The sequence below is a fragment of the Passer domesticus genome, chromosome 2 (assembly GCF_036417665.1).
Source record: "Passer domesticus isolate bPasDom1 chromosome 2, bPasDom1.hap1, whole genome shotgun sequence".
NCBI classification, from domain to species: Eukaryota; Metazoa; Chordata; class Aves; order Passeriformes; family Passeridae; genus Passer; species Passer domesticus.
In genome coordinates, this window is record NC_087475.1 from 47,124,753 (window position 1) to 47,148,940 (window position 24,188).

Consider the following 24,188-nt stretch of genomic DNA (forward strand, 5'->3'; position numbering starts at 1 on the left):
CAATTACCTGAATCTACTTTATTTGACAATACATTCCATACATTTTCCCCAAGCTGAGTTAGTTTTGTCTTTTATGGTAAATGGTAAGTAGTCTGCCTATGTTTATTTTGACCCATTACTTTTTTCTTCCAATTTCACACTCTGTCCTGTTGAAGAGGGTAAATAGCAAAATTCTGAGTGGGTATTCAGCTGCAGAAGTTGTTACACAACGGTAATCACAAAAAAGCTACTTTTCTCATGAAAATAGCTAGGACCAAGAGGTTATTCTATGTCATCTCACATCTTTGCCAGGGACAAGAGGGAAGTGAGTCCCCTCTGGGGAAAAGGGTTTCCATATGGCCAAATAAATGTGGCAGAGGGAGTGGTGGGGTAACGCCAGTTCCAAGCTGGACGACCAGTTGTGGTGATGTGGCTGTGGTCAGGTGGGACACTGTGGAAAGCATTTGGCATGTGAATCACAGTCTCCCTTTTGTACACTTTTGTTCTTTTTAATATTGTTGCTAATACTCTTTATTTCCTGATTCTGTTGCTGTTTCCAGTACATCTTTTTTATCTCAGCTCCAGATCTTTACCTTTTCTGCCTCCAGTTCTCCTCTCCAGCCCACTTTAGAGGGAAGGGGCGGGGTGGGGGGGGGGGGCGGGGGGGGGAGGAGGTGGAGCAAGAGAGCAGCAGCATGGTTTGGAGAATCTCAGTGAGAGCATTAAACTGGAAAGTAACATTTCTAACCCACAAACTCAGTTCCCTTCCCAAAAAAATATTTTAATCCTGCTGATATTGCAAGTATGATATTTTTTCATGTTCAAATTGTCTTCAGATACACATTGTGGAGATTTGAAATATTTTTTTTTTTTCCAAATCCAAGTTAATTAATGTAGCTATCAGATCTTAAAATCATATTAAAATGTTATGGCCTCTTATGAAGATTTCTTAGTAATGCTGACAAAGCTAATTTCCCAATTAAATGCAGCATCTCTATAGGGACATGGCATTGTATCTGAACTTATTATTTAGGCAGTAGTGTAATAAATCTCACAGCCGTGCTACACTCTCAAGATTACCTGTGTTTTTAATTCCCGTCATCATTATGAATCATGTTTCTTTGACACATTTGATTGCTCTCTTTACCTCGCTTACTGAGTCTGGGCTGGACTGTTTATATCTATCCCTTGTGCCCTAGAGAAAGCAGGGCTTTGTGTGCCATTGATTCAGGAAGTTCTCTGGACATACAAACATGAGACATCTCCTAAATCATCATAATATGTAAAGTTATGTCTAGCTCATCTCCAGCTCAACTCAGTACTGTTTAGTGAAAGGCAAAATAGAAGAGTACCTACTTTAAAGAAAAATCAACTCTCTCTCACTACAAATTCCTGTGAGGTCTCAAGAATATTTGCTTTGTGTGGTACTTTTTTTTAAAGTTTGGCCTTTTAATTACCTGCATGGGAGCTTCTAGTTGATGAACAGTATAAAGATGTGGTTCCTCATATCTGATGCCTAAATATGAATTTATAAACACTTAGACTTGACAGTTTTAACTTCAAATACAGTTCTTTACTATCCTCAGATGCCTTTTTCTCATTACTCCTCTCACAGAGTCGTTCTTGAATATAGCTGACATTATTTAACCAGACCATTTTATCTCTTCTAAAACACTGTGACAGATGTGAAAATGCTTTAACATTTACAGGCAAATATTTATTTCTGAGGCATTTTTTAATCAGTTTCCTGTTATTTAACTTTTTTCTGGTGGTTAACATCTAAATTTTTTTTCCACTAAGAAAACCCAATATGAACCATCAGCTTTGAAAACAGTACAATTGGATATGTGAATAAGTCTGTGAATTCACCAGTGGGACTTAATGAATAGCAGTGTTTGCAGCCTCTGTAATTTGTTCAAATTCTACGGGCTACTATGTCAGAAACTTTCAAATTTCATCACAAATTATAGTTTACATATAAGCAGTTAAATGTATAATTTTCCCTTTGGTCCAGCTTGGCAGATTTTTCATTCAAGAAAACACATAGAATTTAACTAATTTAATCCTTTTTTATGCCATAGAAATGGATTATTAATATGTATAAAATATTCCTGAATTTTAACTGCTTTCATATTAACTGAAGTCAGTAATATAATTGTAGCAAAAATCAATATTTATCCACTGACAGTTCAACCTGTTCCTTTTGGTGTGTGTAGAGTGTGAACTAAAGTCATTCTCATGGTCCCAAAATTATAAATACTGCAGATTTCATCTTTATTTTTGAAAAAAAAAAAAAAAAAATTGAAGTATAAATTCAAAGCAAATCACCACTCCCATGCTTCCTTATAGCAGAGTGAAACCTAAAAATTAATGACAGGTCTTGAACAGCAAATCTGAAGTCAGAATTGCATTACTGTTGTACTCTCCAGATACAAGAGATTTAAAATATTTAACATCCTGGCAATTCCTCAGTCTCTTGTATATGTCTCTTTTTGGAGTTTTGTTGGAAATATGAGGACAGCTTTATGTGATGTGGAGATACAGGTCTTCACTACAGTTTTTTGTGACTTCACCTAAAAGGAAACACTATCTAAGAAGTAACTCTACTTTCTTGCATTTAGAGTGTAGTGAGGAGTGTTTGTTGTGGTGTGGAATTCAAAATCCCTCTAAATGGTTAAGTTTAATATTACTGACAACCCAGTAATATAAGACAGGAAAACTTACACTTACTTTCTCAAAACTAAAAGAAATACCAGAGATAAATTTAAATGCATATGCAAAGATTATGATTATCATTCTAGACTCTTTGGGTTATCCAAAACCGTATGAAAGAACCCTTAATTATTTATTACATTTTTGACCTCTGTACAGATATCTCGTATAACACTGAAGAAAAACAAACAGTACAGCAACAAGAGAAGGAGGCTACAATAACGTGTTTGTGAGTGTGTTTGAAGGAGGCAGTGACAACTATCTTTGGCTACAAGTTTAAAAGTGAATGATAGGTAGTTGTAATAAAAGACTTTGATAAATCACTTTAGCGGTAATGCATTCTTTGGAAATAAGCCAGTCATTGGCGATAATTCACTGCAAGTATTTTCAATTCTGCTGTTTCCAGAACTTGGGTTATATATCAAAGTCAGAGTCCTCATAAGGCAAAATGTAAAACATTGTAATATTCTTACTAATTCTGAGAGAAATACTTCCATCTTTTGGTTAAACAGTGTTTATCTCAGTGGTGACTGGTTCTGCAGAAGTTCAGGCCTGTCTTGTACAATTATGTCAGTAGAATATTTGTACTGTTTTTGTGGGCTAGCCCTGGCTAACAGCCAAACACAACCCGTTCACTCTCCTTCTTTAGGGAGATTAGGACAGAAAATAGGACTGAAAAATCTTCTGGGCCCAAATGAAGACTGGAGACTGTTTACCAAATACTTGGAGAAATTGATTTATTTTATTGCCATTTAAAATAGCTTTGGATGGGGAGAAAGCAAGACAAACAGTAAAACAAGACATTTCCATGGGCTACAATCAGTCCTTCTGGGCAAAAAGAAAAATCTACTCTCGACTGTGTTCTCCCACAGTCTATAGTTCTTTCAGAAAATAACCACCTGCTCCAGCTGGGGTCCTCTCTTCCTTCTCCTCCTCTCCTCTCTTCTTCTTCTCCTCTGCCTTGCCACCCCTGGTGCTCCCCTTCTTTTCTTTTCTGCCTATACAGGATTCTTTTTCCTTTCGTAAGCATGTTGACACAGAGGGGCCACAGGTCAACCACATGTTGACACAGAGGGGCCACCAGGGTTCTGCAGTGGGTCCAATGTGGAGCCAGCTGGAGCCAGGTCTTCCTGACACTGGGAAGCCCACCACATTTTCACACACAGGACACCTTTGCAGCACCTGCTACTAAAAAACTCAATTATTTTGTTCAGAAGAAAAAATTCACTTAAGAACAAATTTTTATTTTTCTATCTAAAGATTCTACTTCAAAAGCTTCTAACATTTCTCCTGTACCTACCTGTCAAACCTTTTGACAAAAAAAATGAATAACAGAGGTTTTTCTAGAGGCCCTCCTACTCCAAATATGGGCCATATGATTAATTCAAATGCTGATTCTTGGTTTTCTATTAGATGTCTCATTAAAAATCTGAAAGTCTTTTTTTTTTTCTTTAAAATCCAGATGTTTTTTGAAGCTGTTATGAAGAAGAAATAGCTTTTCTTAACCAGGTTTTGGTTTGGTGACTTTTTGTTTGCTTGCTTTGTTTTTGTGGGTTTTGTCAGTTTTGGTTGGTTGTTTTAGGTTTTCTTTTTTTAGATGAACCATAGATGTGAGATCTTTTTACATACATGGATATTCATTAATAATTACTGTTCTCAGGTCCACACATATTTTTTTATTAGTTAATTCAATAGTGAATTTCTAGACAAATTGTGGGATATTTAGGTAAAATTTTATTCTATTTTGCATTACATATAATATTTCTTAGAATATAAAACTAATAAAATTTTCACAAATTATGACTTTACACACATAATTTACCTACATGCAATTTAATATTTTAAAGTCGTCTGCTTGTCAGCAGATTTCAATGTTGAAGTACTTAACAGCAGGGGAAGAATGAGGATATTCTCTTCTAGCTTTTTTTCTTGTTTCATTTTTGTCTATTTTTAAAAGAAAAAGAAAATTTTGTTGCTAAAATTCCTTGAACCATCAATATTAGTTCCTCTGTATAACAACCACAATGAGAGCTTTCTAGGTTTTAATTTGGTCACTGCTTGCATAGTTATTCCAGTGGTATGTGACCTACCAATCCATTAACTAAAAAAAAAAAAATTATTTACATTAAAATTCTTTTCTCTATTTCATTGAGATATTCATTTCAATATGAAAGCAGCAGGATATTAACCTTCACAGTTTTTAATTGCTGAGAGGATTCTTGAGCTTGTAGGCATTGTGTTCACAATGTCATAACAAGAGAAAAACTGTTTTCAGATGCTGAGTATCACATTGTTCAGAATATTAATGCACTTTACATAAAGCAATAACTGGATTAAAATAAAAATTAAAGAGGAATCAACCCTGCAAAATAACCATAAGAAATCTACTGGGGAAGTCAAAGTCTTCCTCTTCCACTGAAGTGTTATAACATAAGTATTAGATTATGTCTTTTATCTATTTCTTTTGTTTCTGTATTTTGCTGTAAAGTTATTTCATTTCAGTAGAAAGCATGTAGGCCTTCTAGTGAGGTCCTTTCCCCCCAAAACTCACTAGTGTGGATATTTTATTTGTCATTTTTATTTTTCAAGATGACGAATAAACTGAATCACCTTAATTTATTTTCCATTCAACATATTTCTCCAGTAGATTGTTGGCCACATAATGTCAGTAAAATTTTGCCCTCCTTAGCTTTATTTGTAGTTGAGTTTCAAGAGTGTACTCCATATACCACTGTGAGCACCCACAAAAGTCTTGTCGAAAGAAAGTTTTCAGGTTCTGGATATCAGCTACAGGGGGCTCCCACTTAGTTTACTGTCTTCCTTGAGTAAAAGTGTCCAAAGAGATCCTTAGAAATAAAAAATGACAAAATAATCAAAAATGTTTTGATTACCTTTTACTTGTATCAAATCAAAACATTTTCCCCTTTCACTTTAGTAGATTATACAAGGATAAAAAATGTTCATGCTGACATGCTTTATAACTGCTAAGAATTCAGCCATGGAATGTTTATTTTAAAATATTACTTTTTGCATACTAAGAAAATACAATTAAACAAAAACAAACAAGTACACTGAATAGTTTAAGATCCAGAAACAAAGGCATACAACAAACACTAGAGCAAAATCTGCTTTTCTCTCAAAAATGTAGTAACACTTTTGAATATTTAATGTTCCGTTAGTTTCTTTCTACCTGCATAAGAGCTATTAGTATTAATACAAATTGCAGCTTCTGAAGCCTCAGATGTTGCATTTAAAGCTCATTTTCTGATGCCATTAAAACATGGCTTTTTGGAAAAATTATTTACTTTATTTTCTAAAATACTACTCACAAAGATGCTTTGACATAATTAGGGCAATAGCATTATTTAGAACCTTCACATAAAGGTAATTATTTCATTGTCGAGTATTATGGTTATAAATGTAGACTAATGATGCAATTTGCTTCAATTAAAGTTGTTTTATGAAAATTGTGTTTCTGCATATAAACCTTAAAGGTTTATGATTTCTCAAAGGCAGAACTGACGGAAAATAAGTCCATGGTTTGATAAGAAACTGATTATCTATACACTCCCCCCATTTTGGGAAACTCAGGATGAATATTTCAAAATTAAAAACACTGCCATTCTCGTGGTTCCAAATGCCTTCCCTCACCTTGCTCCACAAAATTAAGCAGAAGGCAAGCTGAAAGCTTGTTCTATTTTACATACTGAAATAAATAGTGCACTTTAATTACAGGAGTATAACCCAGTCTGGTGGACTCAATTCTATGCCTAGGCCCTTTGCACAATGGAGATATTATACCTGAAATTTAATAGCAAAAGTGATACGCTTTTGGCAAGTCTCATGTGGGATTACAACATGCCACATGTAATGCTCTCTGAAATAAGCATTACTGTCTTTCTGCTAGAGGTTCTTAAAAATCTTAAACTGACAAGTCCTAGAGCTGATCCAGACTTCAGCACTTCACCCTGTGTGTAGCTTCTAATTAAGACAATGTGGCATTAAAATTGTTCTTCTATCTTGAAGCATATTTCATGTATATAGATATGCTTGGACTTATTTATACCATCCCCTGTCCCTGGTAGTACCTAGCACCAGAACAGCCCTAGCAGAAGGAGAAGAAGCAACTCTCAGTTTTGTGGGGCAGACTTGGCCAGTTGAAGGTGGCTTTAGATGGCTGGGACTGGTTCCCCCAGTTCTCATGTGACTGTTGCCCCTCAAGATGGGGCTGCTGCTTACTCAGGGACAGTAGGCTGAGAGACTGTGGGGTGGGAGGAACAATAACTCTTTGTGTTATGGAACTCTTGGGGATACTTTCACCACTCCTACTGAGCCCCAGGAGCAGCCAGGAGTTGGTAGGGTGAGTGGGTGAGAAATGCACCCTTGAAAGAGGTTAGCACATGTCAGGGACATGTAACACCTGAGAAGAAAGGCTTGTGCTAGTGATAGCTTCTGTCTAAAAGCAAGAAAAATAAATGAAGATGATGAAGGGATAAAAATATTGCATGAGGACTCACAATTATGTCAAAATGCAGTTTTCTTTATACCTCTTAAAATATTATTTTATTGTTTATGGCATTTCCTGAGGTCATGTCTGAGGCTCAGATATAAATACAAGCAAAATTATTCAGAGATACCTACAGAGATAGAAATCAAAAGAGAGCAGTCAGAGACTTTTCCAGGTACTGCTCACAGACTATTTCAGGTAAGGCAACAGTACAACTATGTTCAGACCCCCATAACAAAAAACAGTGGATAGAGAGTTCTTTCAAGAATTACATGTGCTTGCTATTTGCCTTCTGAAATACAGCTGTCAGGGAAGAAATTGGAAAGAGTCTGAAGTTTCTGCTGCTTATCTGTTACCTGATATCTCCTGCTGAGGAATTAGACCATGTTTTGGTTAAAGTATAAGAATATGCCAATATGCCAGACACTTTCCAACTAAAGAATTGCAAAACTTCAAACTTCTATTTCACATATTGGCGTAATTGCTAGTTTGGAAGACCTTGTTGTTAAAACTTAGAATCTAGGAAAGTAGAATTTGAAGAATCAGAAAAGAATTTCCAGATTTGAGTCCACGTTGCTTTTTGGATTGGCCTTAATTCCCCTTTTTTCTCCCCAAGGAGTTTTTGCTTTAAACCACCTAGTCAGCCTATCATACCAAATTTGGAATGATGTCCTGTCATTAAAAATTCTTTTGATAAGTCTAAGTTGTATATTACATTACCCCCCACCCCCTTTGGTATTTTTGGGGTGGTTTCTTTTGTGTGTGTGGTTTTTTTTGTTGTTGTTGTTTTTTTTTTTTTTTTGGTTTTGTTGTTGTTGTTGTTTTTGGTTTGGGGTTTTTTTTTTGTTTGTTTGGTTTTTTTTTTGTTTTGTTTTGTTTTGTTGGTTTTTTTTTTTGGGGGGGGTGGGGTTTTTTTGGTTTTTTGGGTTTTTTTTCCCAAACAGTAACTATTGCATAACACCTTTTCATTCCCAGAAGCCCTGGCAATCCTACCCAAGGCTAATCAGAAGTGTGGGCAGCAGTTTGAGGTTACTCTCCTGCTCTGCTCCAGCCTGATGAGACCCCACCCACAAGACTGCATTCAGCTGTGGGGCCCCCAGTACAAAAAATATATGATCTTGTTAAAGAAGGTTGAAAGGGCAACAAATATCATCAGAGGGCTGGAGCATCTATCTTAGGAAGAAAGGCTGAGAGAGTTGGGGATATTTACCCTGGAGAAAGATCCTGGGAGACCTCATTGAAGTCTTTCACTACTGGAAGAGAATTTATAAGAAAAACTCAGAAAGAATTTTTTACTAAGTTCAGTACTGACAGGACAAGGTAATTTAAACTGAAAGAAGTTAGATTTTGATTGGTTACATAGAAGAATTTTTTTACAGAAAGAGTATGGTGTGACAGTGGAACAAATTGCCTGGAGAAGCTGTAGATGCCCCATCACTGGAGTTGTTCAAGGTAAGGCAGGATCAAGCTTTGAGCAACCTGGTTGGGTAGAAGGTGTCCCTGCCCAAGGCAGAAAGGGTTGGACTAGATGCTCTTTCTAAGTCCCTTCCTATACAAGCCATGATTCTAAGATATGATTGATCAAGCTTGTATGTTTATAACACTTTTTCTGTCAAGGTGGTGACAGGAAATACTGAAAAGCATACAAAAACATTTTAAGAAAAGATGAATTAAAGGTGTAAACTGAATTTGAACTGGAAAATATAAACAGAAAACCAAACAAAGCAAAGAAGAAATGCATTTTTGTTTTGTGTCAGGTTTAAAGCATCAAAGATGTGAGAAACTGGAGGTAGCACAGTGAAGGGCCACTAAAAAGCACATGACATGAGTGTGGGCTGAACAGCTTGAGGAAGAGATATTTAGAGGGTGATTTAATAGTATTCATGTACTGCTTAGAGAATACAGAAAAGAGTTTTGGGCTGATATGGAGAGTGCACAGTGAAAGAATGAGGGAGAGAGACCACAAGGTATACAAAGAGAAATTCTTATAAAATAAAAGGGTGGGGGCAGAACAGCAAAAAAAAAAACACAATATGAAAGGTTAAGCAGTGGAGTGGTTTGTCTATGGATACTGTGGAATTTTCATCTTTGGAGGTCTTCAGTGTGCAGCTAGATAAGACTTTGAATAATCTGATCTAATCTTAAGGTTAGCTGGGTTTTGAGCAGGAGATTCAAAGAGGGGACTATTTTCAGTAGAACCCTTCAGAAAGACTTTTTTTCTGCGATTTCCTAATTCAATATTTTTTTTCTGTAGGTGTAACTTAAATTATAGATGAGGGCAGCAAAAAATATCAGTGGGGGGAAAAATTCTGTGGGCAGCAGAAGCAAGGTCAATAATCATAAATTTCTTAGTACATGTTCAGAGGAAGTGAAGTAGTAATACTAGTAGAGATACTAGATAATAAGGAGTAAAAAAGGCATTAATAATTCAGATACACTAGACATGCAAATAAATTTGTATGGTTATCTTGATGATTTTTTTAAATTTATATTTAAATGGATGAATAGTAAACATTCTGAAAGTAAAAAAAAAAAAAGCAAACAAGCAAACAAAACCAAAGTCAACAGACCACTGATCAAAAGGCTATTAAAAGAATGTATCAATGGGAAATGTTGATAAGAATGCCTGATATAGGATTTGGGTAACATGTTGTGTATTGAAAAGCAGTTATAATTATTATTCTTTGTAATTTGCCCTGAGTAAGAACTGACTTGGTCATAGCCCAATGTTCAAAAAGAATTGATACTTTAGTCTTTCAATAATGTAAGAATAAAAGTTGTCATAAGAAACAGATCCACTATTTCCTGATCTAATTTGTAACAGAATCAGGAGATAGGAGATGGGACTGTTACTGCTTAAATTGAAGGCAAATATGGGCCTCAAAGTATGTTTTAATTTATCCATACATGTGATGTAAATTTGACACTGCCAGTACAAGATGGACATTTGAGATGGAAATCTGATAATAAATGATTAATGGGTATGTGATAGTCAGCCTATACAATGATAGTTTAAAGTAGGATATCCTTGGATTCCCCTCTTAAAGTTCCCCTATGTTTTGCTTTCTGAAATTTGCTTTATCTCTATCTCCATTTGAACAAGTTTGAATTATTCATAAAATACAAGAAATTAAAACATTACTATGAAACTCTGGAGCACACCCATAAAAGAGTGAAGACTGAGAGCCTCATCCTAAAATATACTAAGGATATAATGAAATGTCATATTTACAATGGGAAGAGTGACTGTGTAGAATGATGTGGGGAGTACATTTTGTTGTGTAACATGAAATTTGTCTCAATCAGCCCATCATATTAAGTTAAATTATGTATGATAGAGGAAGGGTTTCAGAAATTCAGAAGGGACTTTAGCATTTACTTCAACAGGAGAAAGCTTGTAGTCATTTACAAAAAATTAGTGAAAAAACCCAGTTATTTTTCTTTTTAATATATTTAAATGACTGATCAAAATCAGCAGAAGTCTTTAATAGCACTCCCAAGAATCCTTGATGAATTATATGAAAGAGTCATTGTCCAGAGGAATAAAAAAAGCCTCTGTAAATGTATATACATTGTTGAAACAGTCATCATTTTCAAAGAAACACTCATATAGGAGTAAAAATGTAAAAAACAACACATTTGAAGAATGATCCTTTTAAAAGTTTGTGTCAAAATTCTAGGGAGCAGAAAGCAAAAAAACACTCACATGGAATTTTTTAAATTATTTATTATTACTGAAATCAACAAAATGTTTGCAAGATATTTCAGTGTTTTGAGCTTTGTTTCTAGGAGACAATATAGTAGTTCCACTAAAATAGCATAAACTGAAAATAATATTATTTTTAAAATAATGACTTCACTGTCTTTCCAAATGTAAACTTGGTTTTATAATTCATATTGTTCATTGAACTATAAATTGTTAATTTAATTTGATGTCTTGGTTACACTGATGACTTCATAGAAACAACAGAAGTACAAAAAACACTGCATTTTCCATCAAAAAAAAATACAGTTAGAATACACCCAAGAAGACTGCTATTCCAAAATGTTTAAAGTTCTCATATACAAAAACAATAATTTAGAAAGGAGAAATGGCAAAAAAGCACCTTTTCTTCATCTGAATAATATAATATGACTCAAGCATGCAAGAAGACTGTGTAAAGAAGATAGAACTGTATAAGTGGTACCCATTTTAAGTGTCTTTAGGGTAATAATTAATTCATTAAAAGACGTGCTACCATTGTTAAAGAATGATGAACTGAAAGTAATTTTGACATTTTCTTGTCCTATGTTAGAAGTAGCAGACAGCTATCTTATAAAATTGCTTTAAATAGAATAAATGTATTGATATGAAAAATGAATGGAAACAAACTAAAAGTATAATTTATGAATGAAGGAGACTTTTCTGTATATTCTACATTTTGTATCTGGAAAAATAGGAAGAATTATTGTGTTCGTCTACAGTCATGAGTTTTTGTTGGTTGCTTTCTTTGCTTGCAGACAGTTACAGCAAATTTCCTAAATTTAAAAAGTTGGGGGGGGGTCATATGAAAGCTATAAAAAACCTAAAATCACTACAAAAAGTCTACTAAACTAGGTAAAAACATATTTAAATATTTTAATTTTTATGCCATTTCAGTAGAAAAAAAAATTGTCAGCTACATAGGGGGAGGGTTTTCCTAAAGTAACTTTTTAGAAGATAATTAAAGGCATGCAGTGTGCAAAATACATAGTACAGTATATCCAGACCTATAGGCAGCCAATGATTTAATTAAGTTAATAATTTAGTAACTGATATTAATCTTTGCACTAACAGGAAAACAATAAATCATTATTCCCAGGTGGTTGGATCTGGACCTAAATCATGGGAAGTGAAAGAAGCAGAATATCACCTGATTTCCTTTATTAGTTTCAAATTTCAATGAAGAAAAAGAAAACGTTATTCTTGATGAAATCTGGAAAATTTAAAAGCAGTTCACAACAAATGTAAAAAAATCAGCAAAAGACAAATTTCGGATTTTGAGATTTTCAGATAGCTGAGGGCATCACTATGATGCTCATGAAGGTTTGACAACATATGGATGGGTACTTGACATACATTGAAACTTCAAGAACACATTTTTTGTCATATCAGGCTTTTCATATAATGGCTTACAACTAATCAGTGTGAAAAAACCATGCAGATGGTTATGTACACATAGCCTGAGGGACAGTTTTGTGTCATTTTATTTCTTTAATGGATATATTAAAAAAAGTTTATTAATAACCTATTTATTGTATGAAAGGGAATGTATCTTTAAGGTACTCTCCAATTTAATTTAGAAAGAGTTATTGTGTAATATGGATGCTCATTTAATACCATGCTGATTTTCTATAAAAAACCCACTAAAATTCACTTCTCTTGGATTCCTTTACTTTGACCACTAAAGATCATGGTGATCAATTCTCAGAAAGCGAAAACTCATGTCCTGCTGTGGATAGCAATTGTGGCCTATTGCACCTTTGGGACTACCCATCATGAAGATTTCTGTTTATCTGGAAAGCACCCAGTGAGGGTAGACACCTAAGCAATATACCTATATTTAAAAGCACTTAAATAGTATGTGTCTGTTGCTTAAGGAAGAGGCTTCTGTACTCAAATTATAGAAGAAAAAGGAAAAGAGATGGGAAGGTGATGTCTGTGATTACATCATTCTGCAATAGCTGTCCTCATCTGTACTTGTGGCATGCTTTGCGATTTCACAGCATTGTCAGATTGGGATTGATTTGCAAACTAGAAAAAAAAAATTATTTCTGGTCTTCTGGGGAAAAAATACAATGTGAGAATTGAGAAATGCCTTAATGTTTGAGGGGAAAAAAATGGGAGAAATTTTAATTGTCAGTCTAATTGCTAATAGAATTACAATATAGTATACATACATCTCTGTTTCATTCAGTGGGAAATGCTGATTAAAATCCTTTTTTTACTGTGACCTAATGCTAAGAACTGACAAAAAAATAGAAGAAACTGCAAACAAAGTGCAACCTAGCACTCAAGGGAAAGGTTGGATGAGAAAGAACAGCATTACTACCATAGCAACAATCTGTCGTGTACAGAGTTTCTGAGGTTTAAATGCAGCTTTATCAATTTAGTGGGTGAGGGAGGTGTCCAGCTGTAATATTTTTATGTCTAAATCTTAAATTTTGGCTTCCAGCTTTGGAGATATTTTTTTCTTGGTATTAAATCTGTTCCACTGAAATGATGCTAAATTGGTTCACGGTAATAAATAAAACAGGTCTAATAAAACAGGTGGATTTAGAAAATGAAAAATTATAATGCAATAGAGATCAGTTACTGGTGAAAACAAAAAAAAATTGTATTGCCATAATATTAATTTAAGCAAATGAACATCTAGTCTATGAAATATGAACTGAAGAGATTAAAATGGAATCTAATCTCATGAGAGCTGAAAAGAAGGGCAGAAACAATGACAAACCACAAGGCGGGAAATGCTTATGGGTCATTGTGACTGTCACATGAATGCATACATGAAGCTTTGATATTTTTCTCTATTAAGCTCTATGAAAAATGTGTGTACATGTCATTCATGCACATGCTGTACAACTTCCAGAACACTGAGCCTGAAATAGAGGATATGCTGTAATTGTAAAACATTCTAGAGAACTGCAAGTCAGTTCTGCAGGTCATCTAATACATCAAAAGGGTATCAGAGGTACTACACCAAAGCAATCCAAATTCATTTGAAATTTATAGTATACTAAATGCATCCCAAATACATCAACACATTGAACTCACTAAATCTGTGTTGTGCTTTTCTCATAATTGGAAGTTTCAGAAAAATTAGTTCAGTTTCAAAACACAAGATCAAAAATTAACTTTCACAACATTATCGGTAATCTTTCCCTAACCTGCTGATTGCTGAGTGTTGAATAGAAAATTAATGCTTTGGCTATGAAAGACACTAGTAAAGAAGGCATGTAAAATTCCATATGTGACAAGACTGACCCTACACTTTGGGATCAATAATTGCACAAATTAATCCTGATTCCTGTCTAGTAAATGTGGTGTGGTGTATAAAATGTGTGTCTGTGTGTGTATGCACTAGCATCTGTATGCATAAATTAACTGACACACAGGACTGCTTAGTGTGAATATTTTGTGATAAAATTGCAAGGCAACATTCTAAATTGAAGTGACAACAGATTTTTTTAGAAGAGAGCAAATCAAAACCACAGATGGAACCTGTACCATTTTTTTCAAGCATTACATTTGTGTTAAAAGACTGCTTTGAGTTGTAAGATACATGCCAATTTGCCTTGCAAGGCCAAGTATTTTTAATCATGAAATCTGCTAAGGGAAGGAAATAGTTTCCTCTAGTTCTAGTCTCTATATATATTATAAATAAAAGTGAGGGAAATAGACCTTGATTTTTATCCTCTTTCTACTATTGAAATAGTTTTTATAAAGGTGAAATATTTTCATGGCAAAAATAATCTCAATACTTTTTTAAAAGTTCCTTTTTCAGAATAACAATTTAATCCATTGTGTAGAATGCACACTTGGATTTGGTCTACTGAATACTCTTACAAAACCATGAACCTTGTGGTAGTTCATACACAGAAATAGATCTATGTAGATTCATTGGTATACAGAGCACAGCTATATGGCTCCAAATCCTATTGTATTAGGCTATATAGGATCTTAGGAATTCATTGCTCTTTTATTTTCTCAGCTTGTGCTTTAGAAAAATATCCAAAGTTTTTGCTAATGATTATACTCTTACCGTTAGATTTGTATCATTGTAACACAACTCTGCTTGGATAGAGGTAAATTCATTAAAGTCAGTTTGTTTAATCATCCTTAAGAAATACATACTTCTCTAAGTAATGCAAAAATGTCTGTAAACTAACTGGGATTATAAAGATAATTTAATTTAAATATAACTTTTTTTTCTTTTTTTACCTAGGACAAGGTAAAACAAGCGCAAAATTAAACAATAATACTAATCATCATGGTCATCTAAGGTGATATAAAAATAAAATAATATAATAATGCATAGGTGCTCTATCAATCCTGGTTTTATCTCACTGACTATTTTCCGACTCAGTCACCTTACTTGTGTCAAATCAGAGTGCTACACTCCATCTTATGGGACATCTGACAATTTTACATTTACTACTGCAGTTGAATTCTTATATGATTGAACTCATATTTCCATATTTTCTTTATTTTATACCCTATGCTTTTGGATTTTTTTCTTGTATTACTATATATGATACAACTGTCTAGCTATCTGTCTATCTATCATACTATTTATCTATTTCTTTAGGATGTTGCTTTTATGTTTTTCTAGACTTTTTCTCAAATATCTGTCCTGAAACTCATGGAGCAGTTTTAGTGGGTTTCTCTGACATCCCACACTTCTGGGATATTTTTGGACGTAAACCCTAATTGTCTGGTATATTTATCTGTCATCTGTATGACCAATGAACACATCTCATCTACTTTTTTAACCATTTTTTTTAACACCCTGTTTATTTTTTGTGACGGGTGGAAAAAAAGAGCTGTAGGGATCCTTTAAATTCCAATTTTTAGGCAAAATGTGTATGAAGAGAAAACAATTGGAGTAATGTAGATAGAGGTGTAGAATTCCATCAGATTACAAAAATCTTAAAACATCATTCCTATATGTATGTAGGAGGTATTTTGCCATTTTCACTGACTGTCAACTTCCTTTTTAGATTTTCATTAGCTCTTCACATGGTACTAGTCATCTTCTGTCCAGCTATTCCAAAAAATAGGTATTCTGTTTCAGTTGAAAACCTATTGAAAAAATGTTGTTCCCATGAAGTGAGATTCTCTCAAACAAAATATTTTACTAAGAACAGGTATTGGTGATTAGAATACTCATCAGTGGGGTGTGTTTAAAGAGGGAAAGAAATAGAAAAGTAAATCAGGCCTTCAGTATAAAGTGAAGTGATTTCTAACAGCTTGAACAATTTCCATCTTTGGATTCTTGGTTTAATAAAGTATATGATAGAGAAGCTAATTAAAGTCAGTAGGGTTAATCCTTATGCAACCTGTGACAGACTCCTATATAGAAAAGCAAAGGAAGGAAAAAAAACTTGAAAAGAGTAAAAGTGACAAAACACAACAAGCTGCAGAGCTTCATAAATTACTCTTATGATAAAGGGGGAGGAAATAAAATGGCTTTTCCTGCTACTACAAACACCAGCAAGGTGACATATGACTTCTGGAATTCATTTCAGATTGCTAAAATATTTTCACTTTTACCAGCCACTCTGCCTAGTGGAGTATGGACAGTTAGTTACTGTGGTATGATCTCTGCCGCTCCCTCCAATTCATTCTAAATAAATATATATTTTTCCTATACACCCTTCTGCTGTGAACCCCAGAAAGAATAAATATGAAAACAGGATGGGGAAGAATATCAATTATTTTTTTTCCCATAATCTCAAGAGATTTTTTCTTTTTTTGCAGAAACTACCAAATTGCTGCAGGAAACAGCATGTTATCCTTTCTTTTCTTTTTTTTTTTTTTTTTTTTGGCCATGGATGTATTTCCTCAGTGAAGGTGGTACTCCACCATATTTTGGATTCCCAATACTAATCCATTTCCTCCTGTAGTGGTTCAAAGGAGCAGAAATAAAAACAAGTGAGTCATAGACATTAAAGTAAGGGATTGGGTATGGGTTTTCAGCTCTTGAGGCTAGAGGCATTCTAATTTCCTTTCAGTGTGAGACCCAAGGGTGCATCTTCTTACATTCTCCTTAGATTCAGCTAAAAGGGGCAAATAAATGTACAAGCATGTGGGATCTGTGATGTGTACTAACAGCTCTCCCCATCCAGAGGAACAGGGACCAAGACTGCAATAGAGCACGCATGGCCCACAGTTAAGATTTCACCAAAGAGTTGAAGAAACAGATAATGTCTCTGAAGATATAACAAAGACCATGAATTCCTCCACTGTATTTTCAGATACAGCTAAGGAATTTTGCACTAGAAAAAATAACATATCCCAAAATGCAAATATTGCTTTGAGAAAAAAAAATCCACATTTATATTATGTGCTTTCTACAACTTTGTATATATGTGAGAGTAATTGCCTATGCTGGATGATTATCCTAATTAAAGTGTGCAGAAAAGAAAATGAATGAAAGCAAAAGCACCACAGAATATCTTTAAGAACATAGACATGAAAAACATAAACTTGTTCTAAATGTGAAGTACCCAGTGTTATGACTCACTTTGTGATTCAGGCAGCACTTATTATCTAAGACTGTTTATATTCTCTTCTAAAACCTTGTTACTTTTTTCATGGTCTTTTATTCGGCCTACACCCTTTAAAAAGTACATAATTTATTCTGTAAAGCATTCTAGTTGGTTGGACCAATTAAAGATAACTCTCTGGGTCTCTCTTTGTCTGTTTATTTATGTAGGGATTCACTAATTCAAGGTATGTAGAGAAATGTTGTTTTGACCCTACAGCTCTTTGCTCCCAAACAAATCATCTAGTTATTTTTCAGTGATGCAATCAATTAATTTTATGTGACTCCTACATTCCTGACTGCATAATGATCCAGTTTCACACAGAGGAAATGGTAACAACTTTTCCCAGAATGCCTTGTGGCCTGATGGTTAAGACCTTTCCTGGACTTCAGAGAGGTTGAATTTTCTCGGGTTATTTGAGAAAACCAGAACTGAGGTTCCACATTTCTAAGCACAGATACATAGCAGATTTCTGTTATATAACTGATGGATACCAGCACTGGCTACCTTTGATAAATGCACAAATTCAGTTCAGTGCCTACTGAAGGACACTCTTCAATATCACACATTTCTTTCAGCTAGCTCTAGGCAGTGGTTCATTTAACACACAGACTGTTTGGCTTATGCTTTGGATTAGTCTAACTGAGCGGACTGTTGGGGAACTCATGTTCTTAAATATTACGTCAATAATACCATTAATAAAAAAAAAATTCCATCCCAAAATCACTATCCAAAATATCTTTGAAAAATCCATCTCTGTAAAAACTGCTTTACTTTTTCAGCTGTCTAAAATTAACTGACACAAATTGTTTGGTTTTGGTGGTTTGGAATTGTTTTTTCTTGAGTACAATGCATGTACTTCTAAGTACAACTTGTATGTTCCAAAGCTTGAGTCAAAGCGCAATATAGCTAATCTCAAACCTTAAAACAAAGCGTCTGATAAGCCAATATTGATAAGCAAGATCCAATATAATTGCAGTTATACAAGATACACAAATTCATTTCCAACTTAAATGAAACAGAGTAATATGGGAGAGATATAATTTAAGCAGCTGCTTGTTCATAACCTTAGGTCTAGCGAGAGATATAAGACACAAACCTCCAGTCTTTTAAATCTCCTATAGTTTGCAGAGTACTCATGCCTGTGATCAGATTTTTCTTCGTGATAGTTTTGTCTTCTACATTTCAATATAACTGGAGTCTCATTGACTTTAATTTAAAAAAAAAAAAAAGAAAAACAAAAAAAAACAACCAAAAAACCCCAACAAAACAACAACAACAAAAACCAAAAACAAATCCAGAACTGTCTTACGGTTCTATGGATAAATTCAGGTTTAACTAGCTGCTGTTTCATTAGTTGCTATTTTTCTGACTATCTGTATCTGTGCTGTCTTCTCTTGTTTGTTTACTGTATCAGTCATTTTACATTGTTTCACGACTATTTACAGTATTCATTATCAGCAATCAAATCCCTGATGAAATCTGTATCTCATTGTTTCAAAATTATTGTTGTTGATCATTGAAAGGGAGGGCTAAGAAAGAGAAAGAATTCAGTATGTGATTTTCTCGTTAAAGTAAAATAGAGTCTTAATAGAGAATTGTTTTTCTTTGGAATTATTCTAAAACAAAGTGGTTTCAATTTTATTAGAAAAAACAAATATGTTCTTTATGCATCAAACAGATATTTTATTTACGCTGATAAGTCTAAAGGATTTATTTATTTCAGATTTACATGCACAAAATAGCAGGCAGCTTTCATTTCAGCTATTAACATAGTTTATAATTACATTTGGCCAAAAAAAAAATCTCTTTTCTTATAGTCTTGACTCTATTTTAAACTTCTTATGATATTTGTCACTATTCACTGACAAATAAAGCAGACAGGTACAGAAAATGAAACTTGATCTTTTGTGGGATTGACTGACTTTTACCTTTAGGCTATTTACATTAGGTTACAGAACATATTTATCTTTTTTGTTTAAGAAAACCTTCAAATTCATGTGTGAATAGACTCAGGAATAAAGAAAAATATAGATATTTTGGGGTTACACTTATAGTTAAAAACAATTATTGTATACCTGTGTGTGTATACAAATAAATTTTGATTCAGCCTTCTAATTTTTAAGGTTTTATTTTTTCAAATCAATGCACTTTTCAAAGATATTGCTAGAGTCTTTTCATGAAGAAGTCATTCTATAGGTATTATCACAGGCTTTCAATGAAGAAAGCATTGTAACATCTTCAGGTGCATGAAAATTTCTCCATAAAAAAGGTTCCATAATTTTAATTTACCTATCATTATTTAATTGAAACATATGTGGGTTTTTTTGTGCTGTAATGTGGAACCATCACCAGTAAAAGGAATAATAGATTGCAGCACTTTTGGTCTCTTCCATTTAACAGAGATTTTTTTTTCTCTTTTATTTGATGGTTCTCTTCCTTCTTTTTATCTGTCCTGAAGACTGATACTTTTATTCTTAATTCTATCAGATGACTTTTTCATTAAAAGGAAAAAAGAAGATCCTGTAAAGCATATTTCTGAGTCAATTAAAGTTTTTGCGACTAAACCACAATTGCAGAACACCTGTTTTAACAGTAATTGAGCTGTTGTTATTGCACACATTGGAAAATTTTCTGTCAGTTGTAGGGGGTTGAGAGAAATTAAAAAAAATCCAAACAAACAACCCAAAAAAAAAAAAAAAAAAAAAAACAAAAAAAAAAACCAGAACAAAAAAAATACACCGAAAAAACCCAACCAACAAACTAATTAGAAAGCCACTATATAATTACTTGATCTTCTGGTCATGATGAGAGAGGAAGGGTCTGAAAAAATGCATTTATAGCAGAGTATTTAAATTATTTTTATTTGTGTTCTGAAGTAAGCATTCTCCTTTCTCTTCATGGCTGGAGTAAGGTAACCTCTAGGAATTATCTCTTATGATTTTTTTTGTGCCCACCATTGTCTTCTTTCTAGTCTTTCTGTGCATTTTTAATTTCCTCATGTCCTACTGTAGGTACTTGCTTTACCTAAGTTCCTCTAAATTTTCTCCAAATTAAAGGTATTTTTGTTGCACATGAGCAAACACCTGTCTTTTTCTTAATTTAATTTTCGTTCACAGGATTTTAAAGAAAACTTTAGTAGTAATAGTTTACTTCTGCCTGTAGCAGAGTTTCTCTCTTTTTATTATTATTGCAGCAATCTTTCTGACTTGTCAGGCAAGTAAAAGAGATGAGCATATTACCATTGTAGTTATCAATGAATAAAAATAATGAAAGTCTTAATTAACTCTGTATTTTCACTAATTACTAGCTAGACCAGGGCTGTATTTTCCACTTTATTGAAAACAAACAGAGAAGGACTGAATGTAAATTAAGAAAGAGGAAATTCTGTTCTGTTGCTTCATAAGCAAGTCTGGTGTTTCAATATTATGGAGATTTGTGTGACTGAAGAAGCAATTGAAAGGTAATTCAATCTTGGTATGTTCCTTAAAATCACATTCTTTTCATTTTTTATAAATTTCAGTTTACCCTGATTTTTCTCTGCAGAAATAATGAGGGGTATCTTGCAAATTCTAGATTATCTAAACCCTAACTCAATATCTTGTACTAATTTGGAGCTGGCAGCTCCCATTCACCAGTAAAGAGAGCCTAGATAGCCTTGATAATTCTACATCCATACAGTACAAATTTTCTTTGGGAAAAGAGGAAAGTAAGCAAAGAAAACATCTAGTCTGTCATACATTTAGAGGTGTGGAAATAGCTATTTAAGCCTGAATGAGTTATCTTAAAATTTCTATATAGTCAAAGAAATAGACACCTTCAAAACACAGCTCATCTCATTCTATCTTTCTATGATAAACTAAAAGACATGTTCCCAGGAGATGGAAATTTCTTTTTTAAACACAGCTGCTTTACTGCCTGAAGGTTCACAGAATTAAAAAAAAAATAGAAGAAACAAGTAAACTTTAGAAAAAGTTTATCTGCATTTCATATCCATTTCCTTTTTGATTGATATTATCTTTACCAAGCAAATAAAGACTTCAGGGATGATATTTCAATTTTAAAAATTCACACATCCAAAGATGCTTGAGATATTATTGAGCTTCCAAGTTACCTGTTTAGGATTCGTAGATATGACACAGCAACCAAAGTTATCATTTCATTGCCTTCTGAAACGATAACTAGAAAAAGGAGGAACAACTTTGACTATATTAAATGACATTAGTTATCTATTATTTGGCATGTGGTGGGACTCTGCAGGCTGTAACTTCATGTGTCCACAATGCCTTTATATGAACTAGTTGAGGTTCCACTGTGCTCAACAAAGATTAAGGGAAGAAATCACCCATAAGCTTTTAGCATCCTTTTAGATGCATTAGTACATGAAAGATATCCTTTGACTGGTGTGGCACTTTGCTGACACCAGTTTTAAGAGAAAATTAGCGCGCTTGCATATCTTAGGTCTAGGATACTTGAAATGGCACTGAAATGGTATGTATTTTGTTTAAGTTATTAATGCATATGTACCATATATGTTTGTGTATACACTCACATATATGAAGAAACTCTCAAAATAGCCTAATAATATTGTGTGGATTAGCATATAATATAGTTAAACAACTACAGGAAGAAAGAATGTAAAACATGCATGTATATAAAAAAAATTTGTTAGTATACGTTGCCCTGTGTTTGCAGAAAAATGGGGAAAAATACATATGATGAAAAAAAGATAAAAAATAACATGGAGTGAAGTGAGAGATTGAAATGTTAATGGTTACTGACTCCTGCAATTGGCCATTTGCAAAAGCAGCAGGGTGCTTTGCTGATGCCAGGTTTGTGCCACCCACCACCCAGCCAAAGGGGAGGAAGAGTTTTATTGTGTGGTGATGAAACCTCTGATCCACAGAAGACAGAGGGGGTGAGTACCCACCACTGGAGGCTACAAGCTGGGATTTGAACCAGAAGGGAGAAGACTGATAAGAAGCAGACCCTGCAGAGGCTAGTGGTTTTTGTCATGGCATGTCCTGTCCTACACAACTGTCTCACTCACACAGCTGTTTATATATTTACAAATTGATCGTTTGGTTTTGTTTCACTCTAATCCACCCCAAGGGATCTTTAAACGAGACCCTGACCTACCCTTGCCTACAGGGCCAGTTGAAAGCTTAAATTTACATAAGGGATTATTCTTATAGCTTTTTCCTCCCTTTTTTCTTCCCTTTTTTTCCTCCTACATTTCAACTCATTTAGGAAATAATTTCTTTGGTGTAGTATCCATGTTCGAGGAAAGTACTAATCATACCCATGGGTAATATAAATCTAATAAATGACATTTTTCATGTGCAGAAAACAGGTATACTGCTGAATACATAATTCTCAAAGAACTTTGTGAAAGCAAGACAGCTATCACCATAGAAATGCTGAAATACTTTGACACATTCACTAGGGACAAAAGGGGTTTATGTAAAAGAAAAAGAACAGAGATCCTTTTTGAGACTTGTAGACTGTTGATATGGTTTGAAATGCTCAGTGTGTCAAACTTATTGATCAAAACATCCTAAACAACTATTACATTCTTTGAAAATAACACAAAGACCTCAGTAAAATGTATTGACTGGCCTCTTTTACTTTGAAGTCACAGACTGCTTCCTCATGGTGAATTGGCTTGCTATTTATTTTTCCTTGTAAGATATATTGACAACAAACATTAACTCACCAGGACCAGGCCAGTGATACTGAAGTAGGAATGAAACACAAATCTTTTTTTCCCCACCAGCCTCTGAAGTGTGTGTGTTTATGTATACTCATGTATCTATCTATCTATCTATCTGTAACTATGTATTTTCACTTTTGAAATTAAATCTAGCAATAGCAACAATGCCAAATTCACTCCATGTGTGCCTTGTGCTATACATTCTACCCTCAGTTTCTGGGGACTGCTGAGATTTAACACATCTATTGGTCTTCTCAGAGAACCTTTGTGATGACAGAAGCTCTTCCTGATTTCTGCACAGCTGATCTGCTAAACTGTTAAGAGCAGTTCTCTAGGTTCTCCCTATAGTCACTAAAAATAGGCAAAGTCCTCTGAATTAGTCCCTTACCTGCTATCTAAGCACATGGCTGTGGGTTTGGATAATAAGGTAAGATGAAAAGCACATATTAAAAAAGAGATGAAATACAGAGGAGGGAAGGGTGGGGAAGAGAGACATAGGAAGGCAGGAAGGCAGGAAAAGAAGAAAGAGAAAAAGAGAGAGTGAGAAAGAAAGAAAGAAAGAAAGAAAGAAAGAAAGAAAGAAAGAAAGAAAGAAAGAAAGAAAGAAAGAAAGAAAGAAAGAAAGAAAGAAAGAAAGAAAGAGAAAGAAAGAAAGGAGAAAATATGTTTATTGGTTTTCCCCACCCTGAAAATAAGGTTCTCTCTTTCTCTGCAAATTAGTTATAATGTGCAGTCTTTTCTTGAAAACATTTCTGGCAAATAGTTGGATGGCTTCAGAGGTCTTTGGTGATCTTGATCCCCTTCTACATTCCCTGCCCACTTTTCAGCCTCATTCCTGCATTTGCACAGTACTGTATTGTGCTTATTTCCAGAAACAAAAGCAAAGACATTTGTCCAGGAAAAATGCTGCCCTTACCTCCACATGAACCCTTTCTCCATCTACAGCTTATTCTTTCTCAGAGTTGTTATTACCAATGATCCTTGGCT

General features: G+C 34.1%; 2 long non-coding RNA genes across 3 annotated transcripts in view; one reads left to right on the forward strand and one right to left on the reverse strand.

Moving 5' to 3' along the window:
* The window catches only part of LOC135293864 (uncharacterized), a 120,404-nt gene that overhangs the window by 65,991 nt on the left and 30,225 nt on the right, over positions 1–24,188 (reverse strand). The window lies entirely within an intron of this gene.
* On the forward strand, positions 8,228–13,679 carry LOC135295382 (uncharacterized). The gene is made up of 3 exons (XR_010357451.1): positions 8,228–8,497; positions 8,578–8,650; positions 12,040–13,679. It is a non-coding gene; the product is annotated as an uncharacterized LOC135295382 (long non-coding RNA).